The 14,621-nt window shown below is 50.9% G+C and overlaps 1 protein-coding gene across 1 annotated transcript in view; it reads left to right on the forward strand.

Moving 5' to 3' along the window:
* The window catches only part of Tbc1d22a (TBC1 domain family member 22A), a 290,169-nt gene that overhangs the window by 242,949 nt on the left and 32,599 nt on the right, over positions 1-14,621 (forward strand). The gene's annotated exons all lie outside the window — the stretch shown is intronic.

Consider the following 14,621-nt stretch of genomic DNA (forward strand, 5'->3'; position numbering starts at 1 on the left):
CTGATTTGTGGAGGAGCTGTGAGGAGCACTGCTGGTGGCTCACTGCTGACCTCCTGCTGGGACTCAGAGCTGATGGCACTTGGCCACCATGGTGTGAACTGGGCTGGCATCACTAGCTGTTATGCATCTTAACATTATGTATTAAGGTTCCCTGAGCCTTATGTCCTCACCAGTGTGACCCTGGAGGGCCTGGTGTAACCTCCAGTTCCCAGGGCCCTCATCACAGGGCCTGCAATATGTATGTTGGGGCCTGAGTTGGAAAACAAACCACACAGCCTGAGCTCCCTTCTGAGCTTGGTAGCTATGTGACTCGGGAGGCACTGTTTAGCCTCTCTGTGCAAGTTCCCTTACAGAGTAACTGTAGGACCGTAAGGAACCCGCATATGTCCTGCCAGCTCTGTGTTCCACCAGGAAACCCAGGGTCCCCAGGTCCTGGACTGCCTGAGTCCCCCAAGAGGTGGCCCAGGTATTGTGAGGACTGTTGACCCTTCCCAGGTGCTCTCTGTTAACACTGAGGTGTCAGAGAGTCCTTGAGTCTGCTCATAAGGCCCAGGAGCCAAGACCCTTGCTGGACAGGGTGGGGAAGTCTAGGGTGCAGCAAAGAAGACACCAGCATTGTAGGGGCAGGACTCTGCACTGACTTTGTGGCCACTCCCTTGCCTCTAGCTCTCAGTAGGCGAGGTGGCCTGTGGTTCTTAGGGTTCCCAGTGTGGTGACTTGGGGGCGGCCCAATGACCTTGTTCCTTAGCTCTGTGCTTCTCAGGTGGCTCTGAGCTTCCTGCTTCCCATCTGATGACTGTGGGAGGAGTCAGTAAAGTCCTGCACTGTCTCACCAAGGCCTGCTGAGACCTCAGGGGTAACAGTTGGTTTCCTGACCACCAGCTGCAACTTAGAATGACCTGTGTAGGGAACCTCACCTGAAGAACTTCCCCAATTGCCTCCACTGATGTGTGAAGCCTCCTAGTGAGGGCAGCAGCCTAGATAAGGGCACGGTAGAAGGAAGGCCTGAGGCATTGGCCAGGGGAAGGAGCTGTCGGTGCTACCCTTGGCTTGGCAGACAGAGAACCAGCCTGCCCACCAGTCCACAGTGTTATAAGTACATGGGACACAAGGTTGTCTTCAGTTGCTACCTGTGTCATTACAGAACTCAGTTGTCCTGTGAGCTGCTCAGTGTGCTGGCTGTGGTTGTAGGCTGGCCATGATTCCAGGTTGCCACCTCTTGCCTCATGTATGTGGTTTATAAGAGGTTGAGATGTACTGACTGCCTGCCCCACTAAGAGTATGTGAGGTTGCCAGAACTGAAGCCGTCCGGCCTACCTGGCCCTTCCTGCTGCATCCTGAGGACATAGGGGCCCTGGGGAACATGACCTGCCCTGTCACCAAGTGACTTAAAGTAAAACCTCCTAAATGCTCAGCTCCGTCTCCCACAGTTTGCTCGTTTGTCACCAGGACACACTGGGAAGCAGGGCTGGCTCTACAGGCACCACCTGACCTAACTGCCTGGGTACAGAGAAGGGCCCTCCTTTCCTGATGCTCAGTGGCTACTGAGTGTACTGGCTGGTATGTTAGGATCCCACTGGACAATATGTACTCCCGGCCTGACTGGTTCTCAGGAGCCTCCACCAGAATTTGTGCCAGACTCACACTGCTGCCCCACTTCCTGAGGGACAGAGGTCTCAGCTGAGGTAGACTTTCCGGTTACTGCCATCTTGAATCCGGCCTCACTAGCTGGGCACGGTGCCTAAGAGGCTCTAGGCAGACTTTGTTGCCTTCCAGGGTAGGCCAGCCTAGGGTTGGCTATGGGGAGCAGTGAGCTCATGCTGGCCACAGCCAGTGCTTAGGGAGGAATCCTCCATTCCTACAGTGCCTCTGCAGCTCCTCACAAAGACCCTAGACCACATGTGCTCAGCAGCCATCTGTAGCTAGGGCTGTGAGACCAGACCAGGAACACTGATCATAGACTCTTAGGAACAGCCTTTATCTTGTGAGGGTATGCAGTGATGTGTCACAGCAGAGGTAAGCCTCTTGTGGGGTGATTAAAAGGTATGTGCAGTTACTAGACATTGGAGGGGCTGGGTACACTGTGGCCATGTGTGTGATCCTGACAGGCTGCCGTGATGGCACCCCTGCTCTCGCTCAGGCTGCATTTATTTCAGCACTGCTTGTTTAAGTACTTGCTGTTTGGCTGCAGTTGTACTGTGGTGATTATGCTTCACATTGGGAGGCTGAGTCCAGTGTGTTGCTGGCCTCCTGTGTGTCATCACCCACCATCCTCCTCCTCACACAGCTTGGGATGAGGAGGACAGGAGGACAGGGTGTAGTGCTGTCTGGACACCAACCATCCTTGCAGCCTCGCAGCTCAGGTGTGGATGGGGACCACAGTGTGGATTGTATGCTATGTTCCAATGATGTAGTGCTTTAACAGCCTGGAGGCTGGAGGGAGTGTGTGCCTTGAGCCCAGTGTGTGTTGTGGAGAACTGAATGAAATTAAATGAAGAGCCCTGGGGTTCTGGTGATCGCCAATGATTGTGCCTGCCACTGTGACATTTTAAGAAATGGTTCTGCCCTGTGGAAGTGGAGTCGGGGAACCTCTGGCAGTGGGGTGTTCCTGGTGAATAGGCTGCCACACTCTGTTCACTGGAATCCATTGTGTAGGCAGTCCCATGTTGCTGCCTGCCATTTCCATAGGTGCAGGATTGTGCTTGAGGAGAAGACACACCTAGGACAAGGCAGGCACTGGCCTGCAGGCCAGAGCAGGAAGGTGGCAGTTGGGATGCTGCCTGTGGGCTGGTTCTGTACGGTTCTGTAGATGGGGTGGGCCAGCTGGGATGTGTGGGTCAGGCAGGGATTCTGGTTGTGCACTGGGCCTTAGGAGCCTGGGTAGAAGCACCCCCCTGAGGGAATATTCCAGGCTTGTGTGTAAGGATCTGTGGACTGCAGGGCAGTGTCCTACCACAGGCGTCCCTCCCTGTCTGGTGTACACCCAGGACATTACCCATGACGCCCACAGGCTCTGCACAGTGTGTGCAGCTGGACTGTCTCCACAGGCTGCAATTTCCATGCCAGCCAGTGAGGTCTATATTCCTGTTTGTCCTTCAGCCATGTTTTAAAGGGGTCCTTGGGGTGAAAGGAGCTCCAGGGGTAATGTCTTGTATCTTGGGGAGGGGGGCACTTGTCACTCTTTGCCTTCCTTGGTTTCTGTGGGTTTGGTTGGTTGGTTTTTGTAAGTACTTTTGGGAGTGAGGGGAAGGAAGCCTTTGCCTTCCCTCAGTACCTGCTGTTCCCTCCAGGACACATGACCCCAAAGTGCTGGCTGCAGTGTGACACACACTTGACAAGCATGTGACACACTTGAGTGGCTGCATAGCTGGGACATGGACCATGTAGGACCCCACGCAAGACTGCTGATCCCTCCCCAGGAGGCATTGTGCTCATAGTCTGCTGATGCGCAGCTCAGCTTTCCTGGCCTTCGGGCCGCATGGTCCAAGTGCAGTGTTGTGTGCTTTGTCTTCTCATTCCTGAGCTCTGAGCGTCTTGGCCAGGGCTCACTGAGGTTTTGACCATACTCTTAATCCTCCTCCCTGCCTCCAGAGCCGGCCCCTGGCACACGTGTGCTTAGCCCTGACAGGGTTGGCTGTGTCCTGCTGATCTCTAGAAACAGCTGGCCCAGCGGAGTAGTAAGCCAGTATTTGGTGAGCTTCCACCTGTGGAGGGATTGGGACTTTTATTCTCAGTCTTAAAGAGAGAAGCTCTGTAGAAAGAGGAGGAGGCAGCCACCTACAGCGTCGTTTTAGATGATGTCTCCTGGACAATCGTGGGTCTTTCTGTGGACCTCAGCTGCTGAGGAGCCTGCAGGCTTGGTGTCTATGAATACTTGTAGATCAGCACAGCCGCCAGCCTCACCACGCGAAGTGAGGCTGCATGCATGCACCACATGCATCTGTTTGCATGTGGTGAGTGTGTCTGGAGGTCTTGGAAGCAGCAAGGACAGGACGAGAGCAGTGTCTGCTCTGAAAGCCACACTCTGTCTTCCCATGAGAGAAGGCTAGTCTAGTGTACGTAGAGACCCTGTCTCTAGAACACACACACACAGTTAAAAAGAAACAAATTAGAAAGCAAGTTGCTAGGTGTATTTTGAAGGATTTAGAACTGCCAGTGACAGGCAGGCCACTAAACAGGTGTGTGAAGAAAGAGGAGTTTAGATCTTTGGGGAGAACACACAATGCTAAGATTGCCCTCGTGATTTTATTGTCAAGTCCTGCAGCCTGGTAGATCCATACTCTGTGCATGAGTAAGATAAGGCTGGATCATGCTTGTTACCACTGGCGTGTGTCCTTCTGGAAGTTTGATCCCACAGAAAGAGAGAGCTTGGTGTTTCCTTTCACAGAGCTCAGGCATGTCAGTCTGTGTCCATCTTGGACACTGGACTGCTGTGCAGTATGCCTCTGTCTGCCCACCAGTCTCCCTCCATGCCTGTCTGTATCCATCCATGGTCTCTATATATCTCTGAGATGAGATAATTTATAAATAATAGACACATATTTTTCATGGTTCTGGAGGCAAGGATGTCTAAGAGCTTGCTGGCAGTTCGGGCTCTGCTTTCAAGATGGTGCCTTGGTGCTGTGTCTTCAGGTGGCTGAGGTTGACAATGGAAGGGACTAGGCCTCAAAGCCCTGGTAAGGGTGTTGCTCTGCTTGTGAGGGTGACTAAATTCCTGGAAGTACTAACTTCTCTTAGTACTAGCACTAGGGGACTAAATATCCCTGTATGGATGCTGGAGGCATCGAGACTGAGGCGTGGAGTTACATGTGGCTTATGTGAGATCCACAGGCCAGGCATGGCTCACAGATCTACTCACTAGACACCAGGTAGGAACACAAGCATGACCAAACAGAGGTAACTAATATGAAAGAAAGCTTGTGTGCTCATCGGATAGCAGTCTAATTCCGCTCACACTCTAAATACAGATACTCTTGAGTGTACCAGTGTACTCGTCTAGTATTTCATAATCTATGTTCACCTAGGTGTGTTGAGCTAGTTTGCTGCTTGCAAGTCTGTTTGTATTGGAGTCCCCCAGTCACATACATCTGGGCTCCATTAGAAGAGCTAATGACCAAACCCTGGTCATACTCATGCTGAGTGGGAATGTCACTGAGACCTGACCAGATCAGTAGGGAGGAAAGGCATGCAGGGCAGGATCCACACGTATTCCTGACAAGAGATACATAGAACACACTCTCCCAACAGAAAATGAGGGTCCATGCCCATTAGGGACCCTGGAATTTAGGCTTTTCTTGTGGGCGGGGTATGGGGCATCCACCCTCTAAAATCAGGTAAGAAACCCTTGTGTTTTGTCACATGTGTGTGAGCAGCCCAGGTAGGCTGGCCTGGTCTTTGCCTTTAGCACCTATGAAATAGGTCAGAGGCTATGTTCCCAGATGCCGTGCAAGGGGTAACTGCTTTCCTACACCCCCTTGTTACAACATCCTGATAGTGAACTAAAGGCAGAATCACCTGGTCTCCTACAACATTCGGTAGCGTTCCCCAGATGTAAGAGAAAGAGCATCTCTGTTGTTAAGTAGAAATAGCGATATTGTCTGAGAATGCTAAGCTGTCTGGGACTGGCAGCCTCCACTCCACTCCAGGGATGGCACACACTTGTTGCTGCTGTGGGCCCAGCCCTACTTAAATAGCTGGCACAGGCCCAGGGGAAGCAGACCCCGCAAAGGAGAGTCAGACCCTCCCCTTGGGGTAAGAGTCTAGAATCCTGACTCGGAAGCAGGACACGCAGGCAGGACTGGGCTCTGGGTTTCTTGCTCGTCTGTGGCTTAGCTAAATGGAACAAGAGTCAGAGCCTCTTCTGAGGCCCCTGCTGCAGCCACTCAGCGCACTTCCGGGTAGCAGTCACATTGCTTTTATGGCACTTGATACTAAAATGTTGGTTTTTAAGTGACAAGAGCCTCAGGGGAAGGTATTGCCCTAGATTATTCTGAGCATGTACTGACAACCTAAATGTTTGTTTGAAGCATCACAAATGAAAGGGCAGGTGGGAATCAGAAATAGCTTTGGGGGGGGGGATCTCAGCTGGAACTAAAACACACCCTATGTCCACACACAGATTAAAAAGGAAATGTCCCCACGGAAAATGAATGAAGACAGCCAGAGCGGTCAGACATGTCACTGAAAAATTATGCAACCGTTTAAAAAAAATTCCAGTCATTAATATGGAACTGAAAATGAACAGAGGCGATGCGGTCTGCAGACAGCACTTTGTACCATGCACTTGGAGATAAGCAGGTGGAGAGCAGAGCAGACTGTGCACTGCCCCTCCTGGAAGCCAAGGTAGAGCCAGCTTCAGGTCTACGGCCGACTTGTGACCCAGCCACCAACCTGTGAGCTATGGAGAATAGGGTACTTACAGTCTGTCTCCAAGCCATGGGGATTGCTGTTTGGAATACTTTGTAACTATCCAAACTGGCTGGGCACATTTCTGTGGAGAAACCTGGCCCAGAATTACATTCCTACACACAGGAGCAGCAATGCAAAGATAATCCCAGATTGGCTCGTGTTTGAAGCTCAGAGACGTCTGAACAAAAGGAGCCACAGTACGATCCTTGTTCAGATTAGGTTAGTTGTGTCTAGATAATTTTATTCTCTTGTTTGGCCCTTTCCCGTTAGTTCTCTGCTTCTGGCCATTCTGCACAGTTGTGATTCACCAACCAGGGAAGTGCCCACTTTCAGAGCAGTCCCTGCTCTGTGGTTCATGGCTTGAGGCTGGGACTGAGGGATGCTAGGCTCTGAGCCACCGACTGCATGGGATGCAGTGCAGGAGTCAGGCATGTAGGCAGATGCACGCATGCATAGAGTTTACTGGTGGGCGTAAGGTCAGGTATGTGCCCCACTCTTCCGGGAACATGGTTGCTCACAGGTGCTGGTGGACAGTGATAGAGACGGATGTGTGTCTCTCTGAAGCACAGGGGAGAGCCTAGGAGGCAGGGTGAGAGTGGTGTAGGGGCAGGAGACCACACAGCAAGGTGAGTGGATGTGGCGGTTCCCCTACCGATCCCAAGCTGGATGGAGTACTGGGGTGGCTGGCACGTTTCTTCTCTGGTGGCCACTGTGAAGAAACCTCTGGAACTGTTGCCCATCCATGGATGACTGTCAAGGCTACTCCCTGGGACAGGCTTCTTCCTAGTATCATTGGCGTCCCATCTGCTGAGAAGAGAGTTTTAAGAAATCACTTCAGAGAAATGGGTGTGGAATCCTTATACTAATAGATAAGACCCCAGCCTGTCACCTTCCAATCCCCTTCTATCACAGCCACATCCCAGAGCCCAGCTCTTCTTTGGGACCCAACCAAAGATCTGCCCAGCTCCAGTCCTGAGTCAGAGCTTCCTTAAGTGCCCGAACTTCAAACAGAGGGAGCTCTGGTGGGAAGCCACCAGAAAGACTTCACCCTATTCCTTCCCCTGCTGCTTCCCCCACCCCTCCACCCCAACAACCAGACTTTGCCGAAGAGTAGGATCCTGGCAGAAACCCAGCAGTTTCAGCATTCACATGGGCCCTACCTTCTGGGCCTGAGACACCAGCCCTGAGGAATGCACAGCCTCTTGGGACAGACCCTGAGCTCCCCTTTGTTGTCTCCTGAGCAGCTTCAAAGCAGCAGGCTCCATGGCTGAGGTCTTGGCCTGTTGACATGTATGGCGTGTCAGTAATCGAAGTTGTCTTCAGCTTGGTGTCAGCTTTGAAATTCTGCCTGAAGGTGTTGGGGAGACCACTTACTCAATATTACAGCCTACTTATTAAAAGAACCATTCATAGGCCCTTGTGGATACTTGTCTGCTAGGAATGGGGTGAGGAGGTACCTGTCCTGTAGGCCTAAATCCAGACAACTTCTAGATGTCTGTCTCAAATGCAACTTATGCATCACAGAGATACAGGCCGTCGGGTATCTTTTAATGCACAGTTTCTTGTTCACACATACAAAGGAGAAACAACTCCCAGCCAGTGAACCTGAGGCAGCTAACGATCCAGCTGTAAGTTAGGCCACTGGGATTGGAGGTGGGACTTGCTTACAGACAATAGACAGTGGGTAGAGGTGGCACAGTTTGCAAGTCCCACTTCCCAGCACATAGCAAGCCTGTGTGTCCATCCACTGGTGGGAAAGGGACAGCAGGTGCACGCTGCAGCAGGTGCTCCGTGAGAGTGGGGAGGCTAGGGCTTTTGTGTTGGTGAGGCCAGGTCAGCCAGGATGCCAGACACTCAAGGATCACCAGTGCTGGAGCCAGGCCAGAGGCCTGGTAGGAACTGTGGTAGCGGGAAGGCCTCTTACTGCTGGAGCCCTGGCTTGAGTGCACTGAGGCGTACTGGAGACCAGTGTCTGCTGAGCTGACTGCAGCCTGGGCTTTTATTACTCTTCGAAGGCTTATCTCATCTGAGGACTCTTGCACCCCTGCTTCTGGTTGCTGTTCCCAGAGTGCTGCTGGCCATGTGCAGGTGCTTGCTTCTGATGTCAGCTCATTCTGACGTCAGAGTGCCGAGATGGGTGCCTCCATCTTCTTTTCTTCCTGTCAGTTCTAAGTGTTCGCTAGTGTGTTTTTCCTCCCTCTCTTGAGGAGTCCATGCACTTGTACTTGAGCCACACATAGGACCCAGTCCCTCCAGCCACTGTGCCCTGTGCCTGCCCGTCTGTTTCTCTCGAGCCCTTGAACTGCAGCTTCCCATCTAGGGCTGGGAGCAAACCTGGAAAGACTACTTGGAGATGGCAGGGTGGATGGCATTGGTCCTGGCATGCCTGCATCTGCATGGCCTCACTGGCAAGGCCTTAGAGCATCTCTCTGGATGGATACCACTGTCATGGTCCGCAGATCGATGCCCTGTCCTGCCTCCTGGGCTATCTAGTGGACTTGAGGCAGCATGCATTTTCCTCTCAATGTACCCTTAAAGCAGCACATGTCACAAAATGCCAAACTAAAGATTATCTTCTTCATTTCCAGACATTTTAAAGACAAAATTGGTCGATAGAAAAGGGATCTTTGAAATGAATTATTTCTTCTTTGCTCTGGCAGGTTGCTACACAGTGAGGTGTAGGGGTGTCTGTGGTGCAGAGTAGTAGGTAGGCCCTGCGTTGTAGTGTGAGTGTGTTGTGTGGGGCTTGTGTGCTATAGTGTGTTGTGTGATATGGGGCTTATGTGCTATAATGGGAATGTGTTGTTGTTCGGCTCCTGTGGTGACTTGGTGTATTTTAGCTGCTTTAATTTCTTGAACAGGACCTTGGGGCCTGGGCCCAGGCCCTGGCCTGCCATGTCCTAATGATATATGGTGAAATGCATGAGGGATACTGCCTATACTTTCTGCCCTTGTACCAGATGATTTACGGATCCTTCCTGGCCTCAGACATCCTTGCAGAGAGAGGACAGATTCCTAGACCACATACGAGGAGAGACCTGACTGGCAGGTGGACCCTGGCCTGCAGTAGGGCCAGTGGACTAACAGTGAGATGGGTCAGTTATGACATTGATATTTAGGAGGTGCATTTGGGGAAGTGGTAGACAGCAGTCCTCCCCGAGTTGGGTAGCACACAGGCACACATCTAAGTACGTGGGGTGGGCAGGCCACAGTCAGCACACTGAGTCTGAGTGTGTGGGCTACGTGTACAGCAGACCTTGCTCACCCCAGGCTTGCCCCACGGAGTCTTCTCTAGTTCTCTGTCTACTCTTGCTCACTGAGGGCTCATCCCCAGGGTCTGGGGCCATGCAAGACAGATGACAGAGCAGCAAAGGTGGGAGGCGGATACTGCTGTGTCTCCCAGATGAGAGGGTCGGCGTGCTGAGAGGCAGCATGTCCAGGAGAGGCTCTGGGCACAGCCTGCAGTAGAGCAGGGGTAGAGGTGGGAGCTCTGAGCAGAGGCCTGCAGGCCTGCAGTGTGGCTGGTAACCCAGCTGGGTAGGAGCTGTGTTGAGAGAGGCAGAGGGATATCCAGAATAGCTGGGCCCAGAAGCGGGGGAGCAGTGGCCACAGGCTGAGGGTGCAGACTGCTTGGCCCCTTGGGATGGCAGAGAGAGATGGGTTTGGGGTCAGGTGAGAGTGTCTGAGAGGAATCGGTGTGGAGACATGGGCTGGTGGTTCAGGCCACCAGGCAATTGGGAGGACAGGTTAAGTTCCGGTATAGAGCAGAACAGCCTGCAACTGCAGGATTCCCAACTGGGCAAAGTCAGGGTGGCCACAGGCCTGCTGGAAAGAAGGGCCAGCCCAAGCCTTAGCTGTAGTAGAGGGCTAGAAGTGTTTGTGTTCAGGGAGAGAGGGGAGACTTAGGTATTGGGAGGGGGGACAGAAATTTGTGCCTGAATTGTCTAGCTCCCCTGGGGACTCAGCCTCAGACAGTCTTCGCAGCTCTAAGGCCTGCTGCCTTCAGGGTCAGCTCCCAGCTCCTTGTTCTTTGAGGATAGCTGCTGCACAGAAGCCTGCCATCCCAAACTCGTGTTGTGGGACACAGTTTGCATGGGAACAGGCAGACTGAGTGTCTCGTGTCATATCCTTCCTTGTCTGTGTGCCCGTGCCATAGTAAAGTGTTTGTTTCCTGGCCTGCACATTCAAATATGGGCAGTAATTTTCTTTCAGACCTCAGAAGATGTGCCCTCCTTATTAAGCCCTACTGCTCATTATGGTAATAGCGGCAGGCACTGAAGATCTGAGCCATTTCTGAGCGGAGTATCCTGTGGGCTACAAAGTTGAATAGCAACTTTCTTATCAGGAGAAGTGATTAAAGGCTGAAGATGAGGCGTGAGAGAAGATGAAAGGAGCAGATTGTGGGAAAGGCTCCCGGTGCTGTACAGTCCTTAAGTCTGAGAGAAGTAATGAGCGCTGCTTTCCTGTGGCTCAGCCAAGCAAGGAAAGTGCAAGCCACACCCCAAGAGCACCCTCCTTGCTGCCGCGCTGTGTGACTTGCAAGGACGGCCTGATGTTCCATGGAGGTCTGTACCACAGCCCTAACTTGTGGCACACTAGCTTTGGGAGTGTATGCCATCCAAGAGCAGTGCCAAGCACAGCTCTGGAGCAGCGCTAGGAAGCCATACCCTGGGGCTTGCTGCCCAGGAGAGTGGCAGTGCTGATGCAGGGGGGTGCCTCTTTCCAGCCTATCTAGTAGGTCCTCAGAAAAAGAAGCAGCACAGAGGGGGTTCTGCTATGTCTGAGAAGGAGGGGCTCATCCTGCAGCTTTTTCACAAATATGAAAACACACACACACACACACACACACACACACACACAAGCATGCATACACATGGAGACATGTATCTACAAGCATGCATACATGCCCTTAGTATTTCTTAGGAAACAAGGTATGAAAAATGTGGCTGTTCTTTTCCTTCTCAATGTGAAAAAGCAAACCCTCTCTCTTTACAAATGGGAAAGTCTTGCTGAAATAGTCATAAAGAAAGATGATTTCCATTGGCACAATGGCCCCTGTGCTTTAGCTATTTAGTTATTATGACTTTGGGGGACATCTGACTTTCCCATGAGGCTACCTCTCTCCTTCTGTGTTCTTAAAGGAGGATGCATGCTTGCATATGGGAAGGGGGAACCTCTGTTTCAGGGTTCTTGAGCCAAATGTCGTAAGTGGCTGTGGCTGTGGCTGTGTGTTCTCTAGAGCCATGGGTGCTACTTAGAGTGTGGGCTACCCATAGGCAGGGATGGCTGAGTCATTTACCTTCATGGAAGTACCTGGTAACCCTTCCTTCAGGGACATCTAGTCTTCACCTTTGCCCTGAGTTACCTCCCCAACCTTCCCAACACCCTACAGCCCTCAGTTTCTCACTTGTACAAGAAGATAGTGGCTGGTGGAAAAAGGAGTTGCCTGTCCCCTTCCCAGTCCCCGAGTTTCCACCCCTGCCCCTCCCCCCCCCTCCCCGACCTTCATGGCAGAGGCTTCATGTGCCCCCTCAGTAGTCACCTACCTTGGAGAGGTATGAGGGCTGTGTTAGTTCAGACTTAATGTAGTCGCTTCCCCTTTAAGACATGAACCCACAGGCAATTCTCAGAGAAAGAAATGGAAGTCTTGGCTGTAGACAATCAGTTTGAGTCCCGTGGCTGTGCTCAGACACACCTACAGTCAGCTCTGTCAGTGTTAAAGTTTACCTTCTTTGGGGAATGAGCAGCTACAACTTCACGTGTATGCCTGATCAGGGCTGGGATAATGGTCAACACAGACACCTGAAACATGAGGTGTTTGTTCAAGGTGGTCAGATGTTGGCACACCTCCAAAGCACATTGGGAAAGCTCAGGGCTTGCCGAGTTAGGTATAGTAGGTAAAGAAGTGTGAACATAGCCAGATAACCCTAAAGATCATCCATGTATGATATGCCTGTGTCCGAAGAGGCTGGGCTCTCATCTCCCATACCTGCTTACAGGTCTATCCTGCCCTCTTATAGACATGCTGCTAAGTCCTGTCACTGGGTGTTTCAATGATAGTGTGTTATAGCTTCATGTAACTAGCACAAAAAGTTTGAAGTCTGTAAATGTAAACCATTTAACCTCATTGGGCTTGATGAAGAGGATCCCAGGACCTTCAGAGTATGCTTGTTCCCCAGGAGGTAGCTAGAGTGGACCACTGCAGGGCGGTGTTTCCTTAGGTTTATAAGCAGGGCTCAGCAGAGGGACCTAGGCGATGGGCAATGCGGGTGGGGTAATGGCCTAGGTTTCCAAGTCTAGAGTTACTCTCTCTTGCATCAAATTCATCCTCAGTTTCCTCCCTACCCTGCTGCTTCCACATGCCACCCTTATGTGATGTCATCTCCCTACATTCTACAGGAGCTGGCTCCTCTGTTCCTGCTCTGCCTTCTGCCTGCCAGAATGCAGTGAGCAGTTTCCTGGAGTATCCACTGACCACACCACTCTCTGTGCCAGACTTCTGTGTCACATACATGAAAAATTGGGCTAAGAAACATGTAGTGGCTGAAGACAGTAGTGCTATTACAAGAACAATTTACTAACAAGAGGCCATGAATTTGGAGAGTGAGGAAGGGCATATGGGGCAGTTTGGAGAAAAGGAAAGGGAAGGGAGAAATGTAATTAGATTATAATCTCAATTAAAACATAAGGAATTTAATTCATTTACAAGCAAAAATAAATAAAAAGAACCAAGTACATTTTTACTCATACAGTGGGAAAGATATCTTCTGGGCATCAGTGACAGTGTTGTGGTTCTAACCTGTCCAAATAAAGCCCAGCCTTCCCAGCACAGTGGCCCTACAGCATGCTGCCTGACCATGCAGGGCACGAGCTGCCCCTCACCTGTCTTCTGCTTTACCTCAGCTGTTGTAGTTGTTTGCACATAAAGAATCCCCCAAATTCTGTTTTAAAGGCTTGATCCCAGCTGGTGGAGTGAGTCAGTGAGAAGTGACTCAGGGCTCTGATCTAATCAATGAGGTTAGCAATTGATGGGTTTGTAATAGGTTGGTATTGCTAGGAGGTGGTGGAGACCAGGAGGTAGAGCCTAGTTAGAGGATGTGGGTCATTGAGAACATGGCTTTGAAGAGTGTGTTAGTCCCTGGCTTTTTCCTCTGAACTGCTTCCTGACCCCCATGATTTAGACAATTCTACCCACCATGCCCTCCCACCATGATTTTTCTGCTTTGTCTCAGTTCTGAGAACCATGGAGTCAGCTCATCAGGCCAAATATGCCTTTGTACCCTGTTAGTTTTCTCTGGCATCATGGGAATAAAAAGCTGGTTGCCATGGTCAATCGTTACAAGTGGTCATTGCCATGATTACTTGACCGTGTAACTGGTTTACAGGAGGGCATTGAAGAAGTCTGGAGAGGTAGGCTCTAAGCCAGTGGTTCTCAACCCTTTCACAGGGGTCTCCTTAGTCATTTATTATAATTCATAATAGTAGAAAATTACAGTTATGATATAGCAATGAAAAAAATTCTATGGTTGGGGTCACCATAATATGAGGTTTAAAGGCACAGCATTAGGAAACTTGAGAACCACAGGTCTAGGCAGAACTTAGTGGGTGGTTCTCGAGGGAGTTTAGAACCCACAATGTGGCTAGGAATATGGAGAGTAAAGACTGCTCATAGGCTTCTGACGGGAAGGAGGACTCTGTTGGGAAGTGAACCAGAAGCCATTTGTGTTGTACTGTGGAGGGGGACTTGTCTATATTTTATCCATGCCTGGAGACTTTACATAAAGCTGAACTTGGAAAAAAAATTCAAGACCACAAAGCCTCCAGGCTTTGGCGTTGGCATTGCTGGCTGCTTCCAGGTTTGCATTTAAGATGGTTAAAACAGAGAAGGGTGAGTAAAACCTTGTAACTTGTCTAGAAGAGAAGTGCATGTAAAGTCAAGACTGAGAAACCTGCTGCCTAAAGGGATTAGTAACATCAGAAAGAAACCAAGGACTTTGCACCAGGACAGTAGAAAATCTGCCTCCAGGGCATCTCAGGAATGGCAGTATTCCTCCTATGGCACTAAAGAGTATAAAAGTATTAATACATTAAAAAGACTTTCCTTTGAGAAGGATGTCCCACCCAGGCAGGCTGTGCACAAGGGGCCACCTATAGAGATTCATTATTCTGGGAAGTCTTGATGTATAGGCTATTGCAGGGTCTGAGGAGCCCTG

Source organism: Apodemus sylvaticus, chromosome 17 (genome assembly GCF_947179515.1).
Source record: "Apodemus sylvaticus chromosome 17, mApoSyl1.1, whole genome shotgun sequence".
In the NCBI taxonomy this organism is placed as follows: Eukaryota; Metazoa; Chordata; class Mammalia; order Rodentia; family Muridae; genus Apodemus; species Apodemus sylvaticus.